Source organism: Arvicola amphibius, chromosome 2, assembly GCF_903992535.2.
Source record: "Arvicola amphibius chromosome 2, mArvAmp1.2, whole genome shotgun sequence".
Taxonomy (NCBI): Eukaryota; Metazoa; Chordata; class Mammalia; order Rodentia; family Cricetidae; genus Arvicola; species Arvicola amphibius.
The window spans coordinates 70355374-70381997 of record NC_052048.2 but is presented as its reverse complement, the minus strand read 5'-3'; the positions used below and the strand labels follow the sequence as shown (position 1 = coordinate 70381997).

General features: G+C 39.1%; 1 protein-coding gene and 1 pseudogene across 5 annotated transcripts in view; one reads left to right on the top strand and one right to left on the bottom strand.

Annotated features, from left to right (window-relative positions):
* Ctnna2 (catenin alpha 2) overlaps window positions 1-26624 on the bottom strand; it is a 994060-nt gene that overhangs the window by 587176 nt on the left and 380260 nt on the right. The window lies entirely within an intron of this gene.
* On the top strand, window positions 21548-21638 carry LOC119808613 (annotated as a pseudogene).

The window sequence follows — 26624 nt, the reverse complement described above, 5'->3', positions numbered from 1 at the left end:
TGCCTATCAGTTTATGCTTTAGTTGATTCCAGATCCAGTCAAGCAGACACCCAAGATTAGTCATCATAAGTATGGATTTATTTATTTATTTGGCCCATGGAGTAGGGGTCTGGTCGAGGCTGCTTCCATACCAGACTGCGGAAGTGCCCATGTTGAAAATAATTTGATGATGTTTACATGAGTCTGCTTCATGGTTCTCTATTTCTTCTACCCATCTATTTACTCCATTACCCTTTTAACAATCCCACACTCTTTTGGCTGTTCTGTACATTTTTACAGCAATTGTTAAAATCGGCAACATAAATCCCTAATTTGTTCTTCCCTTTTCAAGACAGTTTTAATTATTTTGTTTTTTCCTTCTTCTAATCAAATTTAAGATTAGTCATCAGAAAGAAAATCTTGAGGACGCCAGAAGGATGTCCTTCCATGACTGGACTTTCAGGGTAACTTTAAGAAGAGAACTATTAAAACTTTCTTATCACACAGGTGGTTTATAAATTCTTAAGCCATAATTCTACACTGCGAATACGTTTTTCTCAAAGATTAGGAATTTAGATAGTAGTAAGTTACATTGAGAAGGCCCCATTTTATAGACTACTCTGCTATGTGGTTTGACTTGTAAAATGTTCTTCAGAGACTCAGGAGGTTGAACACTTGCTTTATAGCTGGTGGGGCTAGAATGGGTCACTATGTGTTGGACCTTGAGTTTTCAGAGTGTACTTCCTGTTCATGCATTGCTTCCTGACCACCTACGCCATGTAGCCAGCAGCTTCCAGCTCCTAACAGCAGCATGCCTTCTCTTCTATGATGGACTACATTTTCCTGTCTCTATAAGTCAAAATCAAACTTTATTCTGCTACGTTGTTTCTTACTAGGTATCCTGTCATAGCAACTACAGAAGCAACTTACACAGCTGGTTTCAGGAGCACATGGAGGCAGGTTTCATCCTCTTTCACCTTGCTATTCTCTGAAATAACTGAGTTTCCAGCCCATACCAGGTACTTACATAGTAGTTAGGAAATTTCTCTCTGCGTGGGATAGCCATGCAAACCCACTCACTTTTACTTGGATAGGTTCTCACCCTCACATCTAACAGCCCTCCTACCCTCCTTGTATGACCATTATACTGCTTTTCCTTTTTCCTCATCACATAACCATGTTTTCTTCTCTACAAGATTATATGTCAGGTGTGGGCAGGCACAACCTTTTATATTTCAATGTGTTCCCACAGGCCTTTACCCAAGAGAACAATAACTGTGGGGTGGGGAATGAAGGCCAGAGAACAGGAGGCAATATATCAAGGCAGCTAGCAAACCCCAGCGGCTCCCAGAGTCACAGACACTCAGTAAATGTCAGCCCATTGAAAAAGTACTTAGCCTTACTGCTGTGCAAGCTCTCAAAGGCAGGGACAGAGTCACAGTTTCTTCACATCAGTGAGAGAATCGCCCACGGCAGCAGTTCTTTTAGACAAGGAATCAAATCAGACTCTGTTTCCTTAACACCTAAAAAGAAGCCAAATCACTGTCACAGCCTGCATTTAGGCAAAATAGAAGAGGAGGGAGAACCGTGGGGAAAGACATCTTCACAAAGCCCAGGGAATCAGGGTTGAGCACCAAGTACCCTTCTTAGCAACGTGGAGCACAAATACATAGGAAGCAAAAGCAAACCCCAACATTAGCAATAATAAAATAACATTCCATAGAGCTGGAAGGGATTGATGTGATTTACAAGGAACTAGTCAAGGCCAGGCTCCAAATAACCCAAACTCTCACTCCTATCTCACCATTGGATTTCATCAGCAGTTCCTTGTTGACCACTGCAGTCTGTGCTCTGCACTGCATGCAGACTGACTGTTCTATAACAGGGCAGATTCCTGTCCACTTCTGCTTAGTGGCCCTCTTTCATGCAGAACTGAAGTCAGGACACATGCAGTCTCTCCTCAGGTGACCCGCCTCTACTCTTTTTGCTCCTCACTGGTCCCTGCACTCTAGAGGTTTTGTATGTGCCAATCATTCCCTCCACCCAGAGAATCTACTAGCCCTCCTCTTTCTGTACCTCAAATTTCATGTCCTTTAATAACTTTCTTAGTCCTCCAGTTCAATCAACTTTCATCCTTTTATTCACTCTGAAATTTGGAAACTTGTGCTTTTCAGAATTTGGGGATTCCATCAAATTGTGGGCAGATGCATATTGTTGAAGTGTCTATTGGAAACTATTCTTGTTTCCTTTCCTTTGTTCTCCCATTGTAAGCAGTATCTAATACATGGAGGTTCATAGAGGGGAAGAGCCCCCAGGATATCATCTAAAACTGCACTTGTACCCGGACTGCAGATGTCAGGATGCTTGACCTGATTTTTGTTCTTACAGTGCATCCTGCCATTCAGAGCTGTCCCGCCTCATCCCACACAAACACAAACACAGTGAGGAAAGTGAGAGTCACACTGTCGTTCTGTCACCTTCTCTAGCACATGCTCTCTCCTGAGCAAACAAACCCTAAGATTGTAAGTAGAATTTTTATTTACATCTTTCAAACTGGAAAGCAGATCTCATCAATAAATATACTATCTGTTAGTGTGTCATTTCATGATGAATTGTGTAAAGTGTGACCCATGTAACTAGATGAGGTATGCTCTTCATTCCCAAACTAGGATTCTGGGGTGGGAGAATCAGGTCCTGAGTAAAGTTCTTGTTGTGCAAACACAAGGACCTGATTCCCAGAAACCACATAAAATTAGTATACTAGTTAGCATCTGTCATCCCAGCATGCCTATTCCTGGATGGAAGGTGGAGACATAAGAATCCTGGATGCCTCTAGGACAACTACATACTAAAGGTCAACAGAAGACCTTTCTCCAGGAAGGTGGAAGATGAGGGCCAGCATCCAAGGTTATTTGCTTACTTCACATACACACAGATCAAAAATAATCAACATGGGAGGATTCTTCAGGTTCCCCAAACAATGCTATATATCTGGTATAATCTACTTCCCATATGAGCACAGTTGGTTCATGAAGAACCATAACTGTATGCGTAGATCATTAGTCACAAGTTTTAGTAAATAAATATAGCATAAATAATAAAGAAAGCAAATATTCTAATCTCTGTTTTAAAAATTATTTTCCCCCAAAACTGACAGTTTCCCAACTAAATGAATGTATCACTAATGCAAAAGCAAAATCGTATTTGGAGGAGAAAAAAAGTGGCTTCATTTGTAGGTCATTGGGAGATTCACTAACCTGTTGATGGGAAATGTGAGGAACAGAGGATTGATAAAAGCATGGGGAAAGATCATGATGAAATCTTTTTTTTTTTGCTTTTGTCCTTTTTTTCTTTTTCTTTTCTTTTTAAATTATTATTATTATTATTATTATTATTATTATTATTACTACAAATTTTCACCTCCTCTCCTCCTCCTATTTCCCTCCCCTCCCTCCATTCCCCCTTCCCTTCCCTCTCCAGTCCAAAGAGCAGTCAGGGTTCCCTGCCCTGTGGGAAGTCCAAGGTCCTTCCCTTTCCATCCAGGTCTAGGAAGGTGAGCATCCAAACAGACTAGGTCCCCATAAAGCCAGTACATGGAGTAGAATCAAAACCCAGTGCCATTGTCCTTGGCTTGTCAGTCAGCCCTCCATGTAAGCCATGTTCAGAGAGTCCGGTTTGATCACATACTCCATCAGACCCAGTCCAGCTGAACTTGGTGAGTTCCCATTAGATCGGCCCCACCGTCAACAGTGGGTGTGCGTACCCCTCGTGGACCTGACATCCTTGCTCATGTTCTCTCTCCTTCTGCTTCTCATTTGGACCTTGGGAGCTCATTCCAGTGCTCCAATGTGGGTCTCTGTCTGTATCTCCATCCATCACCAGATGAAGGTTCTATGGTGGTATGCAAGATATTCAACAGAGTGGCTATAGTATAGGGCCAGTTCAGGTGCCCTCTCCTCAGCTGCTCAAGGAACAAGCTGGTGACATCTCCTTAGACACCTGGAAACCCCTCTAGAGTCCAGTCTCTTGCCAACCCTTAAATGGCTCCCTTAATTAAGATATATACTTCCCTGCTCCCATATCCACTCCTCCTCCATCCCAACTGTCCCATTCCCCCAAGTTACTCAAGCTCAGAAATACTGTAGTGACACTGTGAAATGATTCTGATATTTCTGTAAAATTTAGAAAACTGCATATGTAATATGACCTTCACACTGTAAGAATATAAGTTCGCTGTTGCATGAGTGTGCCAAAGATGGCCCTGGGCACTATCTGTTTCTGTTTGTTTGCTTTCTCTTCATAGAATGTTAAGACCAGTTAGTGCCAAAGCCTTTGGGCATCAACTAAAATTTTTCAGGTCCAATTACTTTAAAAAAATATCTTAAACATATACATTATTAGCCATTTAGAGACTACTTGCTCCCAGAAGTCGGAAAGGAACACAGTGGGCACAGATACTCCCCACTGTGGGGCTCTGCAATAGCTTAAGTTTGCAGTGTCCTCATAAATACCTGGAGCCTCTCGATCTTCTGAGGGGCAGAATGCACTCTGATCCTCTAGACAGACTCTTGTTGGGACTATTCTCCCTGTCTGTGTCAACGGAAGTGCTCAAGGAATCTTGAGTGTAGGACTGTCACTTAGTATTTATATCGAGGAGTGTCATTAGCATTTGTATATTTGTGACAATGCTTGGATCTATTAGTCCCTAACAGAGCCTTCTGGGTCTCCTCTCCTCAGCAGCTGGAGATGAGAGTGGCTAAAGTTTCATGCAACAAACCTACCTGTCTTCAAATATTTTCAATGTTCACGACTTCATTTTTACCTCCCTCGAAGCCTCGATGGAGCTGCCAAAGTCACAAGACTGCAGTTTAAAACTGTCTCATGATTCAGGAACGAGTCAAGAACTGCCAGTGTATAGGATTCCTTTTGGGGGGAACATCTACAAGTCTTCCTCTCCTTAATCTCTGTCATTGTGTCTCTCCCACTCATCATTCCCTCAATAACTTTCAAGGAGCCAGAATCACTATTTTCATCTGTAAGCTTTCTTCCTACCCAAGAATTCCTCTGTGGTTCATCTTCAGCAGAGATTACATGCAGCACTTCCTTTAAGCCTAAGTGAGCAATCTCTTCAGCAAATACACCCCTACTCTGCCAATGTTCCCATCTATTACCAAGTAGAATGTTCAAAAGTGGACAGCATTGTGGAGTGGAATCAATCTTCCTCTCCAGTCCTCCCCTCCTCCACAATAAGTACAAACTGGGACCCTGCTCAAATTGATTGAATGCAAGGACTTATAATGACTTATCAGTCTGGGTGAGAGAAGTCTATTACCTACCAACCATCTATCAAATGGTATTCATCTCAGGTCCACAACCCATGTTTGGGAGCCCATAGTGGGAGTGGGGTAGTAAATTCACACTAGAGTTAATAAAACTTTGTACTGGACAATAATGACAGATGGGGTCTTGATTGCAACATGTGAGATAGCAATTTCTAAATGGAAAACTACATCTATATTTCACAGCAGAGACTGAGAGAGGATTTACAAAGGAAGGCATTCGAGAGAGGACTAATAATTGACAGCACAGAATTGGGAGGCGGTGTGTTCCCAAGGAACCTCATTTACCATCTCTGCCCCTGACTTTGCTACAGTTCCTCCATCTAATGTGCTTTGTCCTCTGTGTTTTCAAAGAATATAGGGTCAATTTTGTTTCCCACAACACATTAGAAACATTGATATAGTGCCAATGATAAAAATATAGGCGTGGTCTAGATGAAGGCCCAAAGAATGACCATCAAAGCCATACAATCTTAATTTTATAAATTTGTTAATGTTGCTTTATTTGGAAAAAGGCCCTTTGCACAAGAGATTCCTGAGATAACAATATTATCCTGTATTATCTAGTGGGGTTTTAAGTGTAATCGTGTTTATCTTCCTATGAGAAGGACAGGGGGATATTTGATGTAAATAAATGGAACAAACTTAAACAAGAAGCAGTGAACATTGGTACAAAGAAGAGACTGTATTACCTAGAAATTCCTTCAGACTTATTGTTTTTTTTTTGTTTGTGTGTGTGGATATCTGAATGTGATTATGTTTATGTGTACATGGGTGTGCAGAGAGGCAAGAAGAGGATCTCTGATCCTTTGGAGCTGGAGTTATAGGGAATAGGTAGTTGTGGGCCAACTAATGTGGATGCTGTTAGTCAAATTTGGGTCCTTTAGAAGAGCAGCAAGAGATCTTAACCACTAGCTGATCTTTTAAAATTGATTTTTATTGAGCTCTACATTTTTCTCTTCTCTCCTTCCTGCCTCTTTCCTCCCCTTCAACACTCTCCCAAGGTCCCCATGCTCCCAATTTACTCAGAAGATCTTGTTTTTTTTCTACTTCCCATGTAAGTTAGATCTATGTATGTCTCTCTTAGTGTCCTCATTGTTGTCTAGATTCTCTGGAACTGTGAAAAATGTGGTACATTTACACAATGGAGTACTACACAGTGAAGAAAAATAACATCTTGAATTTTTCAGGCAAATGGATGGAGCTAGAAAACATCATTTTGAGTAAGGTAACCCAGACCCAGAAAGACAATTATCACATGTACTCACTCATGTGTGGTTTTTAAACATAAAGCAAAGAAAACCAGCCCACAATCTATTGGCTGATCTTAATCACAACTTCTAATCCTAATTTAAGTTGTTCTAAGTAACTGAATTCCAGAGATTTTGGTTATTGGCTATTACATTTACCAATACACCAAAATGTTTCTCATTCATTTTTTCTTACAGTGGACATTCTAAAAATTATCCATAGGCTATTTCTGCCTGATCACATATCCACTGTAGGTTTGATTTAACATGTACAGTAGATCTAATATAAAAATGTGTTTTAAGGAAGCATACAATACCAATCTTTGCCTCACTGCAATTCATAACAAATTAGAATCATCTCACCTACCACTCAGTAGAGTTGAATGTACTATGGGGTTATAGGGAGAGCTATGGTGTTGATGTGATAATGCATATGGACTGTAAAAAAGACACTGCAGGACACCTATCAATAATGGGAATAGAAAAAATATGTGGGGCATAGGAAATTCCTCTGCACTATAATCAAAGTCCTTGGGAAGCCACAGCAATGCAATCCAGGTAGAGAGACAAATGCCCTAGTTCCTTAAGGAGTAGTTGCTTACGTCATATCATCAGGTTAGCAGAAAGAACAGCTGAGGTGCTTGCTGAAGTGAAAGGGAATTCAGAAAAAAATAGAAAATGAAGAAGGTGCACTCAAACACAAGCATGACCAGTTACAGAAAAGAGGACAGCCACTATCAGAACATTGTGCCCTCTGGCTATGAATTAGTTTGTGTGTGTGTGTGTGTGTGTATGTGAATTCATATTTAATATCTTTGTTTTCTCTCTCATCAATCACTTAAATAATGTGCAATGTTGTATATACAACACTTTATATAAGTATTTAAATATAATTGATATTATATCATAGTATTTAAGTTACAGAATAACAGGGAATGGGAAAACCTCAATCAAGGATCTTACCTCATCTTCGAAAGTAGAGATTAGTGCATTTTTGGCTGCACTAAAGATAAGCATCTTGTGTTAAGTACAATCATGCCATTTTATTATCTATATTTGGAAACCAAACATGATTGAAGGATATCAATACATATGGATGTAAACTTGATAAATCATAGGCTTTAACGTGGTTTACTACAGCCATTTATTCACTTGTGTTTATATGTGCCACCACACACAAATGTCCAGGTGTCATAAAACGTATGGAGAGGTTGGAGGACATCTTGTGTGAGTAGGTTCTCTCCTTCCATCAAGTGTGTCCAAGGGCTCAAACTTAGTTTATGAGTCTCTCAGGCAAGCACCTCTACATGCTGAGAGACTTCATCACGCTATAGATAGACTTTTTATTGGTAATTTCATGAGTTAACTTGACTGAAGTAAATAATACCCAGATGACCCAAAAAAAACCATCCTGTTAGATGTGTCTGGGAGAGTGTTTCTAGGATAGGAGGCATCCAAATGAGCAGCGTAAATGAAGAAGAGCCATCTTTACTGATGTGGCTGTGCATTAGAGTAATATGGAGGCCGACTTACTGAGGGTTAGCACAGGAGAAAGGATAAATTGTTCTCTTTGTCTTTCTCTGTCTCTTACATCCATATACATTTGTACACTCACACATACATAGAGTGCATAGTGATCTTCCTTCGTTCATGCATATTCTTCCTGAATCCTCACTCTTTGTACTTGCCATTATCAAGGATATAAGAACTGAATCAGTTAGAACAGAAGGAATGTGTGCAGTTGTGTTGAAAATAATTATCAGGTTCCTGAGCCCAGGAGAGGATCCTTTCCTTCACCTCCTCTCTCCGACTCATAAGTTAAATTAAGAGGAAGAAGAAATAAAACAAATAAACATTAACTCTGAACAGTTGAAAACCTTAGTATCAAAGAAAAACACATTGTAGTTTGGCAACAGCCTGTAATCACATACTTGGGCTTTCAGCATCAAAGGGAAGTCAGGCTGTTTTAATAAACAGTAAGATTAAAAGCAGTGAGCCAACAAAGCGTGACAGGTTTAAAAAAATTTGTAGCAGTGAGCAAAGAGTTGCAATTATATTTCCAGTTAAAGGGAGATGGAGGAAGCTCCCCTCCATTTTCAGCAATTTGCATGTTTCCCTCAAAGAACTTCACTCTAGTTAATGGCCTAAATGATAAAGAGGAAAACGGGCAACCTCCTGGTTACCCAGTGCAATTCCCTGCAGGCTTTCTAGGCACTTCAAAGCACTTGGCAGGCTCACTTCTGTTGCTTCTCTCTAGAAAATGGCCTCAGGACTGGACTGCCTGTACCACAAGCATGTGGAGAGATCATTGCTTGGTCTTCCTCAGCCTCTGCCTGCTAGGTCCCATTCTGCCCCTCCTTCCATCTGTCAGTGTTGCTAAGTCATCTCTTCCCTCCTTAGCCCCAGTAGGTGCATTCCTTTTCTGTATTGCTAAATGAAGCATCCTGCAACTTACTTTGGAGCAACAACAGATATTTCTTGCTTTTGGTTTCTGTGGGTCCAAATCAAGGAGTAGTTCAGCTAAGTATTTGTGCATGAGACCCTAGGAGGTTTAGATTAGGACTTCAGCTACTTCTGGGCAGGCTCATTCATGAGACCAGTACATATTTACTTATTTGACAAGGGCCTTCAGGTTCAAGACACAAGAAAACCTTCAAGCAAGGCAACAAGGCATCCCCAGGACAAGTGACCCAATAGGGCAAGGTGGAAGATTGTAAAATATGAGGTTAGGTGTAAACAGAGATTTACAGCCCATTTGTATTTTTTTCTGTAAGATTTTTTTTATAGTTTCCAAAATTCTAGCATTAGATTCCATAGCTAAGCACAGAAGTGAAGAATCATAACACCAGGATGCTGGAAATAAACAAGCAAAGATAATTCATTCTTAGTATTTTTTCTTTTCCACACTGGCAATTTACACATATTTCAAAAACTAAAACAAATCACATCTGTTTCCAGATATGTTGGTAATGTTATTTTCAATCGATAAACAATATGGAATGTATTAAGAAATAACATGGTATCTGAAACATATATGTGTGTGGATAGGCTGAATCATGTTAATTTGCATTCTGAAAAATTACACATCATTTCTGTAGAATTAATGTTTAAAATCCATTTAAGACTCAGAAGATTTTTACTAACTGTAGTCTCTACACTGTACCACCAATCTCTTGAATTTATTTCTCTTGCTTTTGCTGAAACTGTGTATCCTTTGATCAATACCTCTCTAATCCTTGCCCATCCAGTGAAGCCACTGGTGCCCCATCTTACATTCTGATCGTTACTTAGAGTTGGTGCCTGAATTATTCCTCTTAACACAATGTCCTCAAAGTTCATGGTTGTTACAAATGATAACATAAAAATAAAAGATCCCATTCTTTTAATGGCTGTATGCTATTTCATTGTGGATGTCTGTCACATTTCTTCATTCATTCTCTGATTATCTTGGCTATTGTGCATAGTGCTGCATTGACCACAGAAGCATACATCTCTTCAACATGCTGATTGCATTTCTTTCACTATTTATTTACTTAGTTCTGATATTGCAGGATTAAATGATAGTTCATTATTTCCTTTTTATATTTTTATTTTTAAAAGCAGACTTTATACTTTTTTGCAGAGTACTTTGACTATACTTCAAGCTCTTTTCGTGGACTTGGAAGTGGCAAGTTCTCTGAACAGTTCATGTATATTCCCTTCAACTATGTACAAGGGCTCCTTTGACTCTACAATCTCAATAATATTTATCTGTGATCTTTCAAAAATAATTTTAACATATATGAAGTCATCGCTCCTTGTGGTTTTCAGTTTTATGATTAGCAGTTACCTTAGTTATTCTTATTAGTATCATTTAAGAAGTATCTATTCAAACCATTTGGTCACTCAATAATCATTTATTTGATATTTGAGTTGAGTTTCTTATATATTTTATATTTGAAATTTTTATGAAATGTATGGTGTACAAACATTTCCCTCATTTACAAACATTCGATAAGATTGTGCTGCATCCTCTTCATTCTACCATTGTACAGAAAGAGAAGACCTCAAGGGGTTACAGCAAACTAAAAGGACTTGAGACTGGGGACTCAATGGTAGATGGTTTTCCCGGCATGGAAGTTCAGTCTCTAGTATATACTCTATAATTACAATAAAGATGATATTAGCAATAATTTATGATGATGCTGCTGCGGATAAAATACAAAGTCTATGCATGTTTTTTTCTGTAATATTTGTCGACCTTATTTCTTATATGATGTCTGTATAAGAGGTGTCATAACAGGAGGATCCCCTAGTATCAGCACAGCAATAGGATTTGAGTCCTAAGGAAGTGGTTGTTTTGCCAGATTTTCAAACCTCTCCCTTTCCTTTTTATTCTTTCTCTCTCCCCTTCCTCCTCTGCTCACAGTTTTCATTACTTCTTTATTTCTAACAACCAGAACACACTCCTCCTCATTTTCTTTGCAGTTTTAATACAAGTTTGATAGCTTACAACTTTGGTAGTGGCAGGAGAGTCCTCAGAAGAGATCACTATCAAATAACTCATGCTGGGTAGAGAGGAAACTCCTACACTTTGCAAACGATAAAATGCTAACTAGCCTATTATCTTGGGATGGGAATAGCAGGTGTTACAAATACAACGTCAGCGTTGAAGCTCAAGAGAAACACACATAGCACAGGCTGAAATGAATGCTCAGGTTTATCGGCGCTGTAAGGTACACACAGCTATGAGATCTATCTAATTAATAGTTTGTGTCTTTCTCTAAGGACTTTCGGAAGATTTCCAGAGGAATGTACATTCTACCTTCTGACTCTTCTGATGTCTCCAAGAAAAATATTGTTCATCAGAGACATTCCTTATTCTTGCAACAGATTTGAAGGGTGCTCAGAGGCATACTTCATTAACAAAACAGCACCCCCACCAGTCTGCTGGGAATTATTGAATGAAGCAAGGCTCTCTTTTTTTTCCCCACACTCTATAAATGTTTTTGTGCATCTATTGCATTTCAGGATCACAGAATCAGTAGATATATGTTAATAGTCCTAATACTCACACGTTCGAAAACGTATTAGGACACAACAATGGAAATAGCAGCCCTTATGGAGAATGAGGAACTGGAGGCCTGTAAGTGCTACAGCTCCTTTGTGAAGGGAAAGGCACCTATAAGGGGAGGGAAGGAGGTTGTGATTGGGAAGGAGGAAAGAGGAGGAGTTTACAGGCACTCTAATGACTAGATAGCTTAAAGAAAAGTGGTATTTAGTTTTTTGTCAACTTGATAGAAGCTGGAGTTATCTGGAAGGAGGAACCTCAGCTAAGTAACTATCTCCATCAGATAGGTTTACAGGTAAGTCTGTAAGGCATTTTTTTTTTTTAAAAAATAACTAATGTGGCCTACATCTCTAGGTGATGTTAGCCCTGAATAGGTGGCGCTGGGGTGTATAAGAAAGCAGGCAGAGCAAGCCATATGTAAGAAGCCACTAAGCAACACCCTTCCAAGGCCTCTGCACCAGCTCCTGAATTTGTTTCCCCTGATTATGGACAGTGACCAGAAGGAACACTAATCCTTTACTTCCTAAGTTGGTGTTGGTCAATGCTTTATTACAGCAATTGAAAGCAAACTAGGACAGGAAGAATATGTGCACATCTTCCGATCAGGGAAAGGAAGACACAAACACAATGGCACAGAACTTGCTTCACTTGAACACATGGAAACCCCTGAGCAGGCCTTGGAATTAAAGTGTTTCATGGGAAAGGAAGCACAAATGAGAGGCTGAATCAGCAGGGGCTATCCTAAGAAGCTGATGTGGATCGCTAACACATTTGACTCCACATCCTTTCTGTGACAGGGAGAATGGAGGAAAGGAGGTTTGTCTTTTAGTTAAGGTACCCACTGTTCTTATTGAAATAAACATGTTACCCTGAAGCCTTAACACTGTCAGCTCAATTGAACTTGTGAACACAGTTGTAGGAACTAGCTGACTCTTACTTCAAGATAGCAACCCCACATGCACAGACAGCCAAGACTAACCAAACAGTACACTTCCAAATGCTTCAAGCAGTGCTTTTATGACAAATGAATGGAACACAGCACTTTTCCATAACAGAGTAGGAAAGGGAGCAGGCAGACACTAAGATCAAACTGTGGTATGCAGTGTTGGACAGTTAAACCTGGAGAGAGGGGGAGAAGATATTCCAAAAGCAGTGCAATCCTCTCCTTCCCTTCTGGGATTGAAAAGAATGCAAAGACACTACTCAGTGACAGACAAAATTCATCACTATTCATGTCCTCTAAAAGCCCCAGAGCCAACATGGATGGCCATGTCAGTATCTTCCCAGGTGTCTGTGTGTATCAAGCAGTAAACTGCATGCAAACCTGGAACCTCTCATTTTATGGTGTTCTCTTATAAAGCAATCAGAGCACCTTAAGATGTTAATAGTTCTTTCTACATCCTGTCCCTCCAGTAGCTTTTTCCCTTATCAATCAAATGTTTCTTTCCTTTTATCCTTTCTTTCCCCTTCCTTTTCCTTGTTCTTCATGTATGTGTGTGTTTGTGTAGGGGGGTGGAGGTGGGATCCTGTTTGTTTGTATGTGTGTCATAACACACATGTGGAGGACAGAGAACGAGTGTCAGTCCTCATTTTATATCTGGCTTGAGGTGGCATTTCTCCTCGATTGTCCCTGTGCATTCCAGAATAGATAGCTTGTGTGCTTCCAAGGGTTCTCCGCCCCATGTCCTCAGAAGAGTGCAGCCTTTGCAGATCTTTGCGCTCCAGCATCTCACTGTCATGTGGCTTCTGGGAATCAAACACAGTACCTCATGTTTGCAGAGCAAGTGCTTTACGCAGGAGCCATCTCCGGAGCCCACTGATTAATTTCTCAGTACTTTCAAATCCTACTCTGAACCATACTTTATTCATTCATTTAGAAAATCTTAATGAATTTATCAACAATGCAAAGCATGTTTCACCCATGGAGATATGAACTTCCACATCTATGGAACTCCCAGTGTCAAATAAAAGACATAATTAGATACCTGAAGGTTATGTGTACAGGTAGCTTCACACAGAAGGAGACACTGTTGCACAGACCGGGAAGTAATAAGTGCTAGCACCTCAGACAAAGACAACAAGGACAAGAGACATCAATCGGAGGACTACGGGGTGAAGTGGAAGTTTTTTCTTTGTTCTCTTAAGAGATTGTTAACTAGACTTTAATTTTATAAGTTAACTAGAATATTTTTGTATTCTGAGGATTTGATTAATAGTATTATCTCATTTTACTCTTAAATGGCTTAATTAGGTTTTCTAATTAACAATCACATGCTCATTGTAGAATGTTTACAATAAAATTGAGACAAAAATCCTAGAGACGGCAGCTCTATTTTAGGAGTAATTCCTTCTGAGAAGCAGTGCACATGCGTGGCTGCATCTATTCTTTTGCTCTGCTTCTCCCTCATCATGAATATTCCTGCATAATCAGGAACAGAATGCATGCATGGTTTTGCTCCTTATTTTTGTATTTAATTCATTAACTTAACCATTTTTTCTGTGCCATTAAATACTCTTTAATACATAATTTTAAATGTTAATTAATACATAATATTTCTTCCTAGATATGCCATGTCTTAGGCTTGATTACCTGGGAAACAGATGCTTAGATGGAGTTCTGCTGGGAAAGATCTCATGTTCCTTCTGTTAGGGGGGAAAGGAGGATGTGGGCTAAATAGAGACATTGAGAAGTGGGAGGACAAGGGAGGCTACAGGCAATGGGGGGTGTTCTCAGCTAGCACGGTCCCTCAGTATTGTCGCTGTTAGATGTAAAGGGACAATTCTCTACACCCTTGTAGGATCTGGTCCTTGAAAGTAATCTTAACGCAAGAAAATTAGCTTCCTTCAGTCCAAGGTTAGACCAACAAAGGTATTCAGCTGTGAGAGGTAGCCAAGACTCTTGAAGGAACAATAAACTTCACTATATAAGAAAGAACTGGGTAACGCACCAGAGGGTATCCCTCATGGCATAATTAATTTACAAGTCATATTGTTACACGTTCAAAATATGTTCTGAAGGATAAAAAGGAAAATGGGACAACATTCCAGAGCTATACCTTGGAGGAATGGAAAGTAAAAGTAAGTAAACAGGAATGCATCATTTTTCATGGTATAGAGAGGATTATAATGACAAGGACTGAGTGGGAGAAGCAGGCACGAGCAAGGTAAGAAACATATGACCCTGAATGGCACTGCCCTCTTCACCAGAGGATTAAGGACCATGGTTGCTTCTGTTTTAGAATGTGATATTTTCTCTTAGCACCAGGATAAGGTGTCTACAGTGGACAAAGTTGCTACCAGATCCTCTGTTACTTCAATTACAAGAAGGAGCTGTGTGGTGGTGGCTCACGTAATCACAAGACTTGGGAGGCAGAGCAGGCAGGTCTCTGTGAGTTCAAGGCGAGCCTGGTCTACAAGAGCTAGGTCCAGGACAAGTCCCAAAGTTACAGAGAAACCCTTTCTTGAAAAAGAGAGAGAGAGAGAGAGAGAGAGAGCGAGAGAGAGAGAGAGAGAGAGAGAGATAACAGACAAGGAGGAAAGTAGAGCCTAGTGTAGATACTTCCAGGTTCTGATCCATGTACCAACACTGTGGCTCATAAAAGTGCCCCTATAGGGAGGAATATAGCTATGTTTAATAATTCTCCAGGAGGAGATCTATGCAAGGAGAAGCATAAGAGTTCAGCACCTGCAAGTATGTATAACAACGTGTTCCAAGTTGCCTGCGTGTGTTAACTGTGTGCATGCAGTACTTGTGGAGGTCACAAAGAGGGCATCAGATTTCATGAAACCATAGTTAGAGACAGTTGTGAGTTGTCATGTGTATGCTGGGAATTAAATGCAGATCTTCTGCAGGAAGATCTCAATTTCTCTCAATTGCAGAGACATCTCTCCAGGCCCTGAAGTGGGGCATCTTAACACACTCCTTTAACATGACATTTCCCCCTCATTACCCATGTGGACTGGCCAAGGTTAAGAACTCAAGTCTAGAGAGAAAAAGCCACAGCTCTCCATTCAACATCAAAAAAGCTCCATCCCTTCCTTCCCCTCAGTGATCAATCCCCTGATTGACTGAGTGTTAAAAAGTGATGACTGAAGCGAAAACAGTAGAAATTGTTTTAGTTGGCTAAGCAGGGCCAACTTCACAGCTACAACGAATTAATAAATATTTTGGCCTCGAGGCAAGAAATCCCCTCCATGTAAGTTTGTCAGGCTTTATTAAGGCAGCAGTTCTGTGATGATTGAAAGAAGGGTGGGGTGGGCGAGAAAGCAAGTGTGTTGCCATGGATACAAGAAGAGATGCAACTTGCGTGGGTGTTATGATCATCTTGATTCTAGGAAGTTTATTTAAAGATAGGCTCATATGTGATGGGTAGAAAGGCTGATTCTTTAAGAACCGTTATGAGCCAGTGATCCAGACCCACCATCCTAAGAGCTCGTTGGTAACCAAGCAACTAAAATATTTCTTGGCATGCTGGAGGAATCCAGAAGATGCTTGTGAACTTGGCATTTAGGAAAGAATCAAGAAACTTAGGAGCGTTGAGATGACATGGACTTAAATTTAGAGAGTCAAAACCTTGGAAAAGGAGGCGCCCATGTTCTTTTATTCCCTCACAAAGATAGGTCTAGAAACTGTTTGGGGCCCAGGATGTTAAGAGCACTTATTTTACCTGTTTTGTGGGTGAGATAGGCTTTGGCTCTCTATAAGAGTCTTGCTTTAATCTAGGACAGAAGTCAGTATTGGTAATGAAATAAGGGAAGTATAGCATAAATAATGCAAGGATCAGAAAAGCCTTGTTTGCATGGAAATATGCTGAACTAATAGGATTTCTTCTTTCTTTTTTACTGTTTTATTCTTCTCTCATATGTTAAATGCCGACCACAGTTTCTCTTCCCTCCTCGCTTCCTCCCAGTCTGTTCTCGACCTGTCCTCTCCTTAAGATAGGCTCTTTGTTCATTTCCGTTCAGAAGAGGGCATGCCTCCCAAGGATATCAACCAAATGTGCTACATCAAGTTGCAATAAGACTAGGCACATAGCATGTGATTCTTAAGTGCAAGAGCTGATCTCAGAACAGCAAAGAATCTCTATTCTCAAGATTCTCAGTCGACACTTTAAATATACCCCTATCTTGTTAATTCTAAGTAAAATATAAACAGGAGAAAGACAATTGCCCACTAAAAAGCTACATAAATGTTAACTAAAAATCCGTTGTAGGCATTTTGTAAAGTTGGAAGAGTGAAAAGTTGATTGAGATACATTTCTTCATCAGAAAATCTACCCCAATTTATTTATAGAAAACTGGCTTGATAAGTACTGATAGAACACAAGCTCCCAGCCTTGTGTAGTATCTTGTAATTGGGATGCATGGTTGGCTATATAGTTGGGGTTTACTTTAGCAACAAAGGGATTGAGTTGATATGTCTCTGTCCCAGGTATAATAATCCAAGTTTCTATGGTACTTAAAATAACATCTCCCCAAACAGCTCCCAAGAACCCAGTTCCCTCTGTTGAACCACTCAGAAAGTAACTGGAAAGATCAAAGCAGTATAGCTTCATTATTCTATGGAAAGTTCTGGCTCAAAACTGCAAGATATTTCCCTTTAGTCCCTTCACCATCTTTAGTGTAACCAGATTCTAATAATCTAGACTTCTGTTTTCCTTTTTGTTTGATGAAATTAGTGAAAAGTGACCAGTACTATGAAACCATAAAGAAAGCCACCCTGGCTACGCTGGTGTTACAAGACAAAGTGCCCAAATCTTCTCTTTAAATAGCTCATTATAAAGAGTGCCAAGAAGATCCTGCATTCTCTATTAGCTGTAAAGAGAATTTGTAAAACAAATGTTTAAGATAGTAAGAACACACTGACACATGCTAGCATCATACTCTAAGAGTTCACTTACTGCACATACCCAATTTTAAAAAATGGATAGGCAAAAATCTACCTGGGATCCTCTATGTTTTATTTATCTTAAATAGCTATATATTCCCCCTTTCAGTAAAGGGTTTTGTGATTTCCATTTGTGTGCCTATCCCTTTAAAGCCATGAGTACTATCTACTAGTGTGGAAAGGTGATCGTTTTGAAGCTCAAGGACATAAAAGTGCTGTAAATAACCTAAAACAAAAAGGACAAATCCATAACTATTTTGTTAAAATATAATTTTCTTGATAATTGACAGAAAATTCCAAATTTTAGTTAGTCCCACCTTTTGTCTGCTCATGAAGGGATGCCAGGGAACAGTTAAATGACCCAGAAACAAAAAGAAAACAGAGCTCAGCATGTACGCCCTATCTCTTGCCCTTCAATTCTTCAGGATTCCTTATCACATACAGGAGAGGGCTACTCATGGATGAAGGCCCAAAGGAAAACTGTGTGAGGGATGTATCCTCTCAGAACAGGGGCAAAGTGGAAGCAAAAAGGTATCAGTGACAACATCAACAAGCTCCAGGATCATCTACAGATAAAAGTACACTCTAGAAGCTCAGGGACTTTCTCTGTATGTAAACACTTAAGATTCCAACCTGTCTTTGTTATTCAGAGACTCAAATAATTAATCATTCCTCTTAATGTTATGTTTCTGACCATTTTCATGGATAATTATGATCATTTTTATCCAACAAGCTAATTGGGTTAGATCTAGGTATAATAAAAAGAATTGGGTGTATCTGTACTAATTTGAACAGGGTAACTAGTTAGTGTGAAGATCTACCTTAAAAACACAGACATATCTTAGTCTTCTTTAATAGACACCAGTTGTAGGCTTTTTATCATATAGACTTATGTTTAAAATTCATTTTATCCTCTTAAAATATCATACACATATACAACATATCTTGACCACATCCAGCACCAGTTATCCCTTAACCACCCTTTAGGTCTCTACTTCACCAGTCACCCCTTCAAACTTTATATTCTTTATTCTTTTTTTGTAAAACTACAATCCAATGAGTCCAATTAATGTGCCTGTATGTGCATGAGTGTGGGACTTTCGATGCGGTATGCACTACCTACCAGTAGTCACAACCCCAAAGAAAAGTGGCTTCCCCTCCCTCAGCAGTCACCGACTCTCCATAGCTCCTCACCTAGGGCCGTACATCATCACTCTTTCTTCATCCATGCTGGAATTTAACAGGATCTTATGCAAGTATTCACAGGTAAATACAGATGTTATGAGCTTTGTGTACAATAGTGATGCCATATAAAGAAGACAGCATTTCACAGTGAACCTTCCTTCCTACTGCTCTTTATGCTCCTTCTTAATGCTCCCTGAGACTTGAGGAGGGGATTGCACTGCTATAAATGCCCCATCTATGCATAAATACTCCCAGTCACTTGTTCTTGGCACTATGTCCGGTTTTAAGTGTCTCAGCATTAACCACTGCCCATTACAAAAAGATATTTTTCAGACAAATGCTTTTCAAAACCTTTGGCTTTTACAAATAGATGCACAATTAAAAAGGAAGCAGGGTTGGGTTTTTAGTTATCATTTTATCCCACTATATACTGCTCTCGAGAATCAAATACCCAGAAGACAGCCCCTGATCAGACTGCTAGGGGAACCCTAACATCCATTCTTCTTTGCTGATCTTTGGCTATAACAAGTTCACCTGGAATAAAGATTCTTTTGTCTAACAATGATAATGTTAAATATGCTGTGAGACTGAGTTCCTGACAATAGGTTGAAGGCAAATGCACCTTCTTCAAGTCTTCCTTTGGAGAAAGTACATGCCTTTCTCTTGCCTTTTCCCCTTCCAGTCAGTTACAGCATCAATGGGAAACTATCAACAAAGCAGAGATCTCATGTCACACAGCAGAAGTCCCAGGATGAGAATTCTGGGACTCTGTGGTATTGAGGCCAACTGTAATCCAGCTGCCCAGACTCCTAAAAACGTTTAACACCAACTGCTGGATTTATTTAAATGATTATCATTTGGGAGTTTAGCCACCCACAGCTGGACATAGTTTTTCTATTAAGCTCGTCTTTCACAGACGTTTAACACCTTGACCTATCTAGCTTAGATTGTTAAGGTCAGAAGTCATAAATGTGAGTTTTGGGCCTCCTAGGGGATATACTCAGTTCTCTAGAAATTAGCCACACAGGAATGCACATGGGAACACAGGACTGTTCTGATCTCAAGCCTTTGCAAAGGTTGTTCTCCACCAAAAGTAATAACGCAAAATGCAGGTGCTGAGTAGGGGACAGAGCTCAAAAATTAGTGAGACCATTAAAAAACATGGACTGGATTCCCAGCCTGAGGTCAGAGAACTCATGAGTTTCAGCTATTGGAAACCTTCCAGATAAAAGGAAATTGGATCCTTTCAGTTTTAGTTGCTACTGGGAACCCAGATTTTCATGTGACACTTTAAATTTATTTTAGCAACTTTAATAAAAAATAATAGTAAATAATAGCAATGCATGTATACAATGGTAAATTTGATCTACTACCAATCTATAGCACACAATCATTAGCTTGGGGTAGGAGGAACAGCTCTAAACTGAAAACCTGACATAGATATGATCTCAACATACAGAGAATTTTTTTTTGTTCTGGAGAGAAAATTTAACATGTCAAAAATTGTCAAATGGAACCAAAATCAGACTCATAAATTGTGAAGTAAAAAATACATATTTTTAAAGTAAAGATACTATAAAAAAAAAAAAAAAAAAAAAAAAAAAAAACCTTTCCAGGACTCTACTCCTACCTTCCCACCACCACAATACAGATGTCAACTAAAAACTAAGATGCTCGGATCTGCCATCTGGAGAAGAGGTTTCCCCAACTTCATCCCTGTCACTTAATGGTCATTTTTTCTGCCTGGAGCACATCCCACTCCTGGAAGAACAGGGATCAGAGCTCACGTTCCCCTTATTTCAGAGGGCAGCAAGGTCCACGATTCCAGCATCTCCTTGTGACATTAATTACACCTGCCCATTAGCCCTTTCCTCTAAAGGAGACAGATGTTGAGCTGTAGATGAGGCTGTCTGCCAGAACTCACAGCAGCCATCACACTCCCGCCTGGCACATAACACTCCACTTGTGCAATTAACCTCCCCACCCAGATTCTTGGTGCCAAGAAATAATGCCAAAGGCATTAGTACACAGCAGGCAGAGCTCAGCATGACCCCAGGGTGAAGGAATCTCAGTGTTTCCAGAATTTTCACTCAAGGTAAAATTTACTGTGTAACAACCTGGAGCTACATTAACTGCCACTCCTTTCAGAACCACTAGTCCGGGGACTGCCTTAGAATGGTGACAAAAGGGAGGGGTAATGTAAATCCTGCTGGGGCTTTTACTGCAGCTAAGTAAAAGACTTCCCAGAGGCTTAGAGCCTGAGATCTAATCACTTAGGATGGAACCATTGAGGCTGGCATCTCAGAACCAATCAAACTCCAATTCATTTGCATAAACTGAGCCATAGCATAGGAAGGAAGAGGGAAAAGGTACTTTTTGTTTCTTTATGCCTCTCGGTGGTAGTCACATGACATAAGATGCAGGGCTATGCTGAGCAGCCTTTGCCAGTATACAAGCCACTTAAGTAAATGTATCACTGCTGTGCCACTTTGTAAAAAGGAGTATTTGGAAACAGCCTCATTTCTGAAAGCAGCTACGTACTACAGTGAAAGGTACTGTTTAAGATGTACAAATTAATATACATACATTCATGCCCATATATATAGTTGTTGAAAAGAAGCAGTTAGACTCATCAAAAATAAATAAACATTGCATTATCCAATAGGGTTCTGGTGAGCTTATCCTGCTACTCAATTTATGAACAGATAATTGCTAAATGCAACAGTACTTGGGGTGGGCTGATGGGAACTATGAAGACTCAGGCAGAGATCAGGCATTGGCTATAACTACATCTGCACAAGTTTGAGGATGTTCAATATACCAATGACAAACTGGAGAGCTACATTACAGTGGTATAACTACTTCTGGCATTTTGGCTAAGATCAAGTAGAGTATCTGTTCTTATCAGTTTAACAAAGGTAACCACAAGTGGTATATGCACAATCCTCCTGTCAGAGATAAGACACTTGGAGAGGCATCAGCAGAGATCAAGTGGCCTAAGTCTTGACAGCACCATGTAACAGAAACACCTAATGTCCTAGTTTCCTCATCTCTAAAGTGAGGTGGAAATAATACGATCCATTTGTATTCATATATGCACATGTTTGCATGCATCTTTGAGTCATTCCTGGAACATGTATTGACAAAAGTCATCCTTGAAACTTCCTAGATAGTTTTGGCTGGAATGGAGAGAGGACCATTTGTCTAAACCTGGAAAGCTGTAGTAAGCATGTACTAGTGGGTGATGAATGATCCTAAATATAAAGACAGGACAGAGAGATAGGTCCCAATTTAGGCCAAAGTCCTCAGCTTCAATCTGGATGTAGAACATAATAAGGTGAAACAAATTATGAAAATGTACTTTTAAAAATTCTTAATATATATGGTCAAATAATATTAGTTTCCCCCACATCATTCAATACCACATGGATGGAAACATTGAAAAGAAAGAAAACTACTGTCAACAGTTGTCCAGTAGTTTTGAAGTTAACTCTCATGTTCACATTTCTCAATTGTAAGCCTGAGGCTGTTCCCTTAACAGATCAAGAAGTTCACCTATTTTCTGAAAACTCTTCTGTTCACATCAATGACTTATACTGAGGATCATTTTAAGCATGCTAACATCACCCAGTGCTTGTGGATTTGCTTAAAGAATATGCACCAAAGTATGCACCAAAGAGGCTGGGGGTGTATAGCTCAGTCAATTAAATGTTTGCTAGGCAAACATGAGACAGTGAGTTTGCCTAGAACTAAGTTGTGATAGCCTATGCTTATAAACACAACCATTAGAGGCAGGAACCCAGAGCTTTCTGGCTGACCAGCTCAGATTGAATAGTAAATGTGGGTTAGTCAAAAATTCAGAATCATGAGGCTAAAGGTAGACAGCACCTGAGAAATATCAACTAAAGTTGTTCTCTGCCCCCCCCACACACACACACCTGCACACATGTGCTTGTGCATGCACACACACATGTACTCCAGCTTTATCACATTGGCTGTAAGGGAAGCTTTGACAACACACCCTGTATGACTATTCCATTTTAAAGAAGTCCTTCTATTGGCATTTCTAATAAGAGATGAACATGAGTCAAACGAACTCTAGCAAATTGATAATAACTGCAGCAACTTTTATAGCTCAAGACAGGGTGTTCTTTCATACTGCAATGTATTGTGTCTAGAATCAATATTTATATGGCATCTGAGACATTTTTATTGCCTGTATCATACACATTTGTGTATGTGATTGTGATGTGGTAGAGTCAGTAGTTCTGATGAAGAAATTCATAATGTAGTTGGCTAACTAAAACATTCTGAGTACACAAATGACTTGGTATATGACAGCTGTTTGAGCAGGCATAGTAACTAGTTTTCTGTATATTCTCACCTCTATCAAACATTGTTTCTTAATTTGAAAATGTTAGTATTTGAGATGATATTTAAAGTCCCAAATAAGTAGATCATTTGAGATTCTACCTTCTAAAGGTTACATTTCAACTGAATACCCTTCTCTCCTCTGGAATGTATCTTCAAGGCCCTGAAAGCCAAGAAGATGTACAAACTATATAAAATACCTACTTCCCATAGTGCATTAGTTGGACATAGTTAACAATTCTTTTAGGTGAAAAAGCATTTTAACAAAATTAAGTTTCCATTGAACGATAACAACAACAAAATGTCTATATCAGTTGTCACATTAGAATATGGGGAAATCACAAGCAAGATGGTGCTCTTTCAAGCAAGAGTAGCTACCTGTATCTCTCTATTACTAAGTGTTTATGGAATTCCAGAATTTATGTGAGATGCAGCCATTGATATTTTTTGTTTTGTTCTATTTCTATCTTCCTTGGGAATTTATCAGAGAAAGCCATGAATTAAACAATAACCTCTGCCCTGAGAAAAGCATCTTAGCCCCTGGTCCATCCTCTCCTTACTTCATTACCTGAGCTTATCCTGGTTTTCTATTGCTGCTCTTTTCCATATTGATTCAGGGATCTATATCATTATTCTTCTACTATTTCATTAGCTTCCAGAAATGTAAATTTACAGAATGCTGTAAATAGGTAGCATTGACAGCAGAAATTGTCCTTCAGTTCTCTAATAAATAAAGAGCAAGGCTTTCTACTGAAAATATGGTTGGTAGGCAGAATTAAATTAGCTTAAAACTCTGTTTTTATTAATGCTTGAATCTACATGTGTTTAGAAATTACAGAAACCATATTCTGAACATCCTTCATTTCTTGAGAAAATATGCTGCACAGTAGGTATAGAAGGAGAAGGGGAAGGGAAAGAGGATCAGGAGGAGAAGGAGGAGGAGGAGGAAAAAGAAGAAGAAGTAAAAGAAGAAGAAGAAGAAGAAGAAGAAGAAGAAGAAGAAGAAGAAGAAGAAGAAGAAGAAGAGAATGTGTCATGAGTATGCTCTTCTGCTAAGTTTTCCTCCAACAATATGTTCTAACTAATTACACTTATAATCTGAGATTCTCTTTTGGCTAAAGGAAGAACAGGACATAACAGCACTGTGAAATATTGAGAGATTTCATCAATTTTCCCAATCTTGTGAGATGACTTTAAAAAGTGAAATCCCTTGATACTGAAATTTTATCATCACCTTATATATACTAAGAAAGTAATTAGCAATGACCTGATTTTCATAAAGGCTTGGGTTCATGGTCTAGAGTTTCAGGACCACACTAGACAAGGAGAAAATATTTTTTATTATACAAGAGTTTCAAATTGAAGGATAACCCATATGTTTAGTTTGTGTGACACTATAAAACAATATTGTTATCTATAAGGTTCATGCTTAAGTGCCTAACAGTCAATCTATAAAATACTGTAAAAAATCTCAGCATATTGCATTTATGAATATATATACATATCTTTTCATCCATATATATGTATATCAGTTGTGGAATATTCCTTTACAGTATGTGAATATGTGTTTCTGTAAATGGTTTAATTAAGAAGCCGAGAGGCCAATAGCTGCACAGGATAAGTTTAGGAAGAAGAGCCAAACTGAATGCTGGGAAGAAGATTGTCAGAGTCTGGAGCAGTGAGCAGATGCAGAGAGAAGCATAATGGGCATGTGTACTGCAAAAAGCTACCAAGCAATGTGGCAAAGTGTAAATAAAAAATATGAGTTAATCTAAATGTAAGAGTGAGCTAGTAACAAGCCTGAGCTATTGCATTTATAATCAATATTGAGTCTCCATGTCAGTTATTTGGGAACTGGTGGGTGGGAAGGAAAAGTTTGCTTACTAATAATAACTAAAGAAAAAGAAACCATGAATTTGAAAGGGAGATGTTGGAGGGAAAAAAGTATTTATTTAATTATATTTAATTAAGTAACAGCATAAAATAAGAAGAATATAACAATATGATATTAATGTGATTTTTGTTTAGCCTCATTAATATATATCCTGTGCTACAGAAGGCCTGTATCCTGCAGATGGGACACTAGAGATCCATCATAGCCCATGTAGCTTTTTATCCTCTTGTCTTCTCCCAAGGGTCTTAATGCTGTTGTGCACGTTGTTGACTTCTCTGTTTACTTTTTTCATGATGTGTGCACATGAAACAAGAGACTGAGATCTCAGTAGACGACACATAAAGGCACAGAGTAAGGAACATATACAAAGGACATGTGGCAGGTTGACTTCATAAATTCGCTATAGGTAGAGTGATTACACACATATGTGTGTGATTTACTGGTCAGCTAGAAGCTGAACACAAGTTTGTTAGTTCTTTATTTAGAGAAAAAGGCTGGAAAACACCAGGTAGATAGGAGACACAGGGCTCATGCTTGGGTACAACACTGCCTTTTGATGGAGTAGCAGGGAAGCTTTCAATTGATTTCTTCTTAGACTGTGAGCTTCTGTCTGCACCTGCCCTTTGTGGTAACATCTAGATTCAGCTCATTAGGGAGAAGTGGCTCATCAATACAGGCATTTAAATGAGCAGTATCCACACAAGAAGAGGAAGCTCCCTTTGCTCAAAATCCATATTCTTCCCCAGGGTGAGTATGAAGGGGAAGAGGTGACTAAGGAGCCTATTAGGCCTGACTGTATTGAGCATTAAATAAGCCTAAAACTATCAGGGTTCTGGCCTTTGAAAGAGAGAGATGAGAATGAAGATGAGTGGTTCTTATTGAAATCATACCACAGAACACACCTCTATGTTGAACAGAGTCAAGATCCTTGGTGTTTTGAAATACTCAGCTGGGTTTCAAATGATTATGTAAAGGATAGAATTCCTTCCTTCCATCTGCCTTAGGAATTAATGTGGTGGCTTTGACTTCTTCATCTCAATTTTCCCATTGAATGACAACATATATCTGAAGCACATGAGTTACAATATAAACTCACTGAATAAATATTTGTTATTTTCGTGTTGATTGTGACCGAATTTACTTAAGAAATATGTTGCCCACATAATTCTTCTCAGTGCTGATGAGAAATAATCAATTTTTTTTATTACTTTTAGACTTCCTTTATCAAATTCAAGACCTTTTTCATTATTTCCATATTAGTTTTCCACCATTATGAGCCTCTCATTCCTTCAGACAGATTTTGCCTTTCTTTTAAGATCATCAGGCAAAATATGAATGTCCCAATTAAATCAAAATTTTAAACAACACCAAAGTAATAATTTGTTTAAATTTGTTCCCAATATTGTATGGGGGGTATTTATACTAAAAGTCATTTGTTGTTTATATAAAATTCAAATTTTAACTCGGAATGACTGGAGATAAGGCTCATTAGAGTGACTGCTTAGAATCTATGAAGTCCTGGGTTTGGTCCCCAGCACAGTATAAAGTAGACGTGATTGTACATGCTTATAATCCCAGAGACTCAGAAATTAAAGGTCATCTTCAGAAGCATAGTGGCTTCATGGTTTTGAGGACAGCATAGGTTACACGAGACCCTCTCTCAAAAAAA